The sequence below is a fragment of the Tenrec ecaudatus genome, chromosome 8 (assembly GCF_050624435.1).
Source record: "Tenrec ecaudatus isolate mTenEca1 chromosome 8, mTenEca1.hap1, whole genome shotgun sequence".
Classification (NCBI taxonomy): domain Eukaryota; kingdom Metazoa; phylum Chordata; class Mammalia; order Afrosoricida; family Tenrecidae; genus Tenrec; species Tenrec ecaudatus.
In genome coordinates, this window is record NC_134537.1 from 85,598,607 (window position 1) to 85,606,064 (window position 7,458).

Sequence of the window (7,458 nt, forward strand, 5' to 3'; positions counted from 1 at the left end):
GTTGTTTTTAAAAATCCTTTTTCAGAATGGTCCTGTGAAATTTCCCTTACTATTACACGTAGGGGCAGGGGTGGGGAGCAAAACCTCCATCTTCAACTTGATCAAATGTTTCTGCCAGTTAGTGGTGGATGTGTACTTTCAGAATATAAGGTAGCTATCAATCGGCTGCATTCTGCATCTGGAGCTGAGTTTCATCATTATGAAACCGTTTGGTTGTATTTGGAAAATTGAATTATTACTTGAAATCTCAACACTGTCTTTCTCAGTAGAGGACTTTCAGAGCCTTGGAATGTGATTTCAACCATTGTATGCTTTTGCAAGCTTGCGAAGATGGCTCACACGTTCTACCAGCTATTGAAGGGAACAAGAAGTCTCCTCGGTGGTGAGGGGCACCAACTTGAGAAAACCAGTTCCCGTGGGCTGACTTTTTTGAGAATCAGACCACTAGGCCTTTCTTCTAAGGCATCTCTTGGCAGACTCAACCCTCCAACCTTGGGCTAGCAGCCAACTGAGTTAACTGCATTATCCAAGGGTAAACAGTCACCTTTACCATACTCCCTACTTCTGTGGAGACTTATAGTCTTGGAAAGTCTACTGTATCCTGTAAGGTCGCTATGAGTCAGCAACAAATTGATAGCATGGATTTGGGTTTTATTTATCTAGTTACTTATCTATCTATCTATCTATCTATCTATCTATCTATCTATCTATCTATCTATCTATCTATCTATCTATACCTCATCATGAAGAGATCACTGAAGATCTGGGTACTATAGCAAAGTGGGGTGAAGAAACCAGATGACACCCAGCTATCAGAAAGAATAGCCTCTGGGGACAAAAAGGCTTGTATTAAAATAAGCAGCCATCTCAGTGAGGCATCAGCTATGTCCACATGGAAGATGCCCACCAGCCTGTGTGATCCAAGGATTGTAAATCATAAAATCTAAATCTGGAGGAAGGAATGGTGTTAGAGATTTTGAACAGCTGGTTTTCAGAAGGGCGTGAATGATAGTAAAAACCCAGAATCCATTTTCAGGGTCCCCAGGTGGGTTAGTCCTTACAGAGAATCCCCTCTGGCCATAGGTCAGGGATGTGAATAGATTTGCTATTGGACAGAGAGCATTGTAACGTGGATAACTGCAGATGTAGTTAGGCTAAAATGTAACACCTTATCATTTTATCTCCCTTTAAAATTTGTTCCCGTTTTTAATATTTTCTGATTTTTAAATTGAAGTTTTCTCTGTTGTTTTATTTTGTCATTGTTGTTGGGTTTTTGTTTCTATTTTGTATGTTTTTCTGGTATATAAAATCCAGGACAGTTAAATCTATAGTGATAGTAACTAGATTAGTGGTTTCCTAGGGGGCATGGCAGGGGAGGCTGGAGGGGAAATGAGGAGTTAACAACAATGAATACAAGAAAGAAGAAAATGTTCTAAAATTGATTGCAATAATGATTATATAATTCTTTTAAATATGATTGGCCTACTGAATTATATGTCAATACAACTGTTCAAGAAGAATATTTTATATGAAATGTCTAGAATGTACAAGTATATAGAGACCTAAGTTTATGCGCAGTTGCATGGGTTGGACTGTGGTGGGGGAAGGAGAGAAAGAGGAGAGAGGAGAATTCATTCTTTAGGAGACAATAGGCTTCTGTTAATGGGGTGGGGAAGAAGTCATCTTTTTTTAAAAAACATTTTATTAGGGGCTCATACATCCCTTATCACAATTCATACATATACATACATCAATTGTATAAAGTACATCTGTACATTCTTTGCCCTAATCATTTTCTTTTTTTTTCCTTTCTTTTTTTACATTTTATTAGGGGCTCATACAACTTTTATCACAATCCACACATATACATACATCAATTGTATAAAGCCCATCCGTACATTCTTTGCCCTAATCACTCTCAAAGTATTTGCTCTCCACTTAAGCCCTCTGCATCAGGTCCTCTCTTTTTTTCCCCCTCCCTCCCCGCTCCCCCTCCCTCATGAGCCCTTGATAATCCACAGATAGTTATTTTGTCATATCTTGCCCTATCCAGAGTCTCCCTCCCCCCTCCCCCACCCTCCGCTTCTCTGCCATCCATCTCCCAGGGAGGAGGTCACATGTGGATCCTTGTAATCAGTTCCCCCTTTCCAACCCACTCTCCCTCCACTCTCCCAGCATCGCCCCTCACACCCCTGGTCCTGAAGGTATCGTCCACCCTGGATTCCCTGTGCCTCCAGCTCCCATATGCACCAGTGTACAACCTCTGCCCTATCCAGTCCTGCAAGGTAGAATTCGGATCATGGTAGTTGCGGGGAGGAAGCATCCAGGATCTGGGGGAAAGCTGTGCTCTTCATCGGAACTACCTCGCACCCTGACTGACCCATCTCCTCTCCTAAACCCCTCTATGAGGGGATCTCCAGTGGTCGATACTTCGGCCTCGGTTCTCCACTCTGCACGTCCCCCTTCATTCACTATGGTGTGTATATATATATGTACTTATATATACACATACATTCATACATACACACACACACATATATTATATTCTTTTTTAGAAGTCATCTTTTAAAAAATTTTTGGTTGGGAATTGTGCATGGCTATTTCAAGCATTGAACTGATATTAAAAAGATGTGGTCAAGAATTCAATTTTCATTCAAGCAATAAACAGGTTTACTCAGTGAACAAAAGCACTGGGTGGCACTCACTCATCAGAATTACCGACCTTTTGAGATTCTTAAAACAATAGCATTGCCCAAGGACATCGTTCAGAAGGCAGGAAGGCATAGAGAAGGAGTGGAAACAGGAAACACAGGGGAGAAGCGGATACGTAGTGTTACATTGTAGGAGTTGCAATCAATGACATAGAACAAAATGCATTTGAATTGTTGAATGGAAAACCAATTTGTCCTAGGCACACTGTGTTAGTCCAGGTGGATTAGAGAAACAAATCCAGGGACATTCATATATGTGTAGGAAAGAGCTGTATATCAAAGAGCAATTGTATATTGAGAAAACATCCCAGCCCATTCCAGAACAAGCCCATTAGTCCAATATTAGTCCATATGCCGGATATTAGACCATAAATTCTTCTTCAGACTCATACAGCACATGCAATGATGCCAAATGCAGGAAGATCACAGGCCGGGCAGGGTGAAAATCTGGTGGATCCAATGGCAGTGGAAGCATATCTGCACTGGCGCCAGGCTCCATATGCCCCTCCAGCTAAGTGTGTCTCCTCAAGAAGGTGAACGACACAGAGAGAGGAAGTTCGCAGAATCCTCCTCATGAGGTCACGCCCACAAAGATGCATCATCAGGCTGTGACCTGACAGGCTAAACTCCACCCCTTCACTTTATTTTTCAAGTTGACATGAAATTATGTTACCACCACACACCCCCATGTTTATCACAGCTCTATCCACAATAGCAAAAAGATGGACACAATCTAAATGCCTGTCTGTGGAGGAATGTTTAAATGCACTTGATACATCCACACAGTGCTATCTATGCATCCTTAAAAATCAATGATGAAATTGTCAAATACCTGGAAGAACTTGGAAGACATTGTGCTCAGCAAAGTTAGTGAATCTCCTAAGGACAACTACTCCTAAGATGACTATTATAAAAGAAAAAAAATCAAGAAAATTGTTTTTCACACCTGAAGAAGTGGACTTTGATGGTTACTTGGGGGGCCAGAGGATGGAGTAGGGATTTTGGCTGCTAACTTCAAAGTCATTAGTTCAAAACCACCCACCACCCCTCAGATAGTGATGAGGCTTTCTACATAAAGAGTTACAGTCTGATATCAAGGGCTCAAGTAGAAAGCAAATGTTTTGAGAATAATGATGGCAACAAATGTACAAATGTGCTTGATGCAACGGATGTATGTACGGATTATGATAAGAATTGTACAAGCCCCCAATAAAGTGATTAAAAAATTTGGGGGATGTGTCCTTGGTGATGGCTGCTCATGGTGAGCACAATTAATATCCCTGAAGTCCACACGTGCAGATGGTATGTGTGAATGGCAACCATTTTGCTGCCTCTATGTTTACCTTAATAAAATTAAACCCCTTGTTGAAAGATATCAAGGAAGCAGCCCCTTCCCACCCAAAGATAGGCTTTATTGGCCTGGCTCAGCATTTAAAAATGTTTGTGTCCATATGTACAAATATGCTTGATACAATCGATGGATGGATTGTTATAAGGGCTGTAAGGGCCCCCAATAAAATAATCTTTTAATTAAAAAAAGAAAAAGAGTTACAGCCTGAGAAACCCACAGGGACAGTTTTACCCTGTCCCATGGGCTTGCTTTAGTTGGAAGTGACCAGATGACAAGGAGTTATGAGCTTGAGAAATAAATGAATTTTTAAAAAATCAAATGCATCTGTAGACAATTAGGCAATCCCTCACAGAAAGGTCTCAAAGAAAGAGCTAGACGGTCGGGGTGCAGTATAGAACCAACATTCCTCTAGTTCTTTAGTGCTTCCTTCATGCCCCACCCCCCTGTCATTAGGACTCCAGTTCTACCTTACAAATTCTGCTAGACAAGTGCATGTACATTGGTCCAGTAATGAGCTCTCAAAACACAGAATCCAAGGCACATAACCCCTCAGGAACAGTAATGGGAGTAATTGATACTGTGAGGGTAGGGGGAAGGTGTGGGGAGAGGGGGGAGAGACAGGGAATGGACTATAATGATCAACATATAATCCCCCCCAGGGGGTAAACAACAGAAACATGGGTGAAGGGAGAGAGTGGACTGTGTAAGATATGAAAATAATAATAATTTGTATTTTATCAGGGTTCTACAAGGGTGGGAGAGTGGGAGATGGAGGAAAGAGGGAGGAGCTGATACCAAGGATTCAAGCAGAAAGAAACTGTTTTTAAAATGATGATGGTAGCATATGTACAAATGTGTTTGATACAATTGATGCATAGATTGTTATAAGAGCTATAATAGCCCCCAATAAAATTATTTATTTTTTAAAAATCTAGTAAATAAGTAATACAAATAAAAGAGAGTCCCTTTGATGGTTTCCAGGGTGAGGAGAAGAAGAGAAGGTAAGTCCCATCGAGACACAAAAGGAATTCTTATTAAAAAGAGAAATACCCAAGCCTGGGACTCAGTGGGAGAAAAAAAAAAAGGAAGAAAACGGATTCATTCTGTGAACTTACGCTTGGTTTACAATAAATGTTTTGAAGAATTTTTGCACATATTAATGTATATGCATGTCTGTCTAGATAAGATAGGCGGGAAAAATAATTCAGAGATGGAAAGAATGGAACCAATGGTCCCAGGTGGATACAAGAGAAAGGAGAGGTGGTAGAAAGGAAGAGTGGGGAGGGAACCAACTCAAGGATAAGGGAACAACAAGTGAACTAAAATCAATGGAAAGAAGGGCATAGGATGCCTAGTGGGGCTTAAGCAAGGGCAATGTAGCAGTGAGGAAGTACTAAACCTAAATGAAGACCAAACATGATGGTGGGACAAGAGGGAAGTAAAAGGAAATAGAGGAAAGAATCAGTAGGTCTAAATACAGGCATGTACATATGTAAACATATATATAACGAGAGGGGAATAGAACTATGTACTCATATCTATATGTTAAGAATTAAGGTTGCTGATGGACATTGTGCCTCAACTCAAGTATTTGCTCAACACAAGAACACTTTGTTCTAATATTCCAGCATTCTGTGATGTTCACCTTCCCGACACAATCACTGAAGACAAAATGGGTGCATAAGTAAGTATGGTGAAGAAAGCTGATGGTGCCTGGCTATCAAAAGATAAAGCATCTGGGGTCTTAAAGGCTTGAAGATAAACAAGTCCCATCTAGCTGAGAAGCAACAACGCCTGCATGGAAGAAGCATACCAGCCTGTGTGAGCATGAGGTGTCGATGGGATCAAGTATTAGGCCTCTAAGAACCAGAACAAAATCATACCCAATGTGAATTGGAGGGTTAGGGGTATGGAGTGGAAACCCAATGCCCATCTGTAGACAATTGAACATCCCCTCACAGAGGGGTCGCAGGGAAGAGATGAGCCAGTCAGAGTGCATTATAGCACTGATGAAACACAAAATTTTCCTCTAGGTCTTTGGTGCTTCCTTCCCCCCACTATCATGACCTTAATTCTACTTTACAAATCAGATTAGACCAGAGCATGCACACTGCAACAGATAAGAGCGTGCAACACAGGGAATCCAGGGTAGATAAACCCCTCAGGGCAACAATGAAAGTAGAGCTACCAGGATGATTAGGGGATGATGGGGGGAGAAAGGGGAAATTGATCATAAGGATCAGTCTATAACCCCCTCCCAGAGGGAGGAACAATGGAAAAGTGGGTGAGGATTGACGGAGGATGATGTAAGATATGAAAATAACAATCTATAGCTTATCAAGGGTTCATGAGGGAGGGAGGGTGGCAGAGGAAGGGGGAAAGAAATGGGGAGCTGATATCAGGGGCTCAAGTGGGAAGAGAATACTTTGAAAATGATGATGGCAGCATATGTGCAAATGTGCTTGACACAATGGATGAATGTATGGCTTGTGATAAGAGATGTAAGAGCCCCCAATAAAAGTATTTAATGAAAAAAAGTTTTTTGAAGGAAAAATATGTCACGATTCTTAATAAATTATTGAAAGAGTTTCATTTGGAAGTTTTGTTCAAAATCAAAATTTAATATCTACCTGATGACTATGAGTTTTCTTTTTATCCTGATTATGTAAATTAAATGTACATGGGTTGCCTTAAGAACCTCAGTAGAGCCTGGTGTGCCAAATGTAGGTTTCATTTTCCCCGGGGACCACAGTGCGGAAACTCTAGGAAACACTGAGCAGGACAGGCATGGTGACCTGGAGAAGTCCACACAGTTTGTGACATTGCTAATGTATCAGTGTCATTATTCCTACTCAGGTATCGAGGATGATGCCCTCAATGCTATGGCACAAACTCCCTAACGATCTAAGCATCTGTTTATCTTTGTAACATCTGCCTACAGTAGTGCTAAAACAGCCTGTGCCTTCTTCCCACCGTGCAGTGTGGTCAGACTCAGATGAGAAGTTCTACATCCAAGCTCTCTGAGGAATCTGAACTACTGAGCGGGCTTCTGTTATTTCTCTTCCTCTAACTTGGGGCTGCCCCAGCACAGGTGGCTATTTCAATTAAATTCTTTCCAATGCAAGAACCTGGAAAATCCAGTTTCGCAGTCTTGCCATGTTTCAGGTGCTGAGCAGCCACGTGTGTCCCATAGACACAGTGCAGAAACAGCAGTTTGCTCATTGTCTTCCTGTTTTCTGCTTCGCTTGACTGTCAGGTGGGGGCTGTTCAAGGAGACTTAATCTGTAATGTCACCACGCATTTCTGAATCTGGAGTTCGGTGGGGGGGGCATGTGGCAGTAATATTGGAAGCTATGACATCAATATTTCAAATATCCCGGTGGACAGGTTTCAACA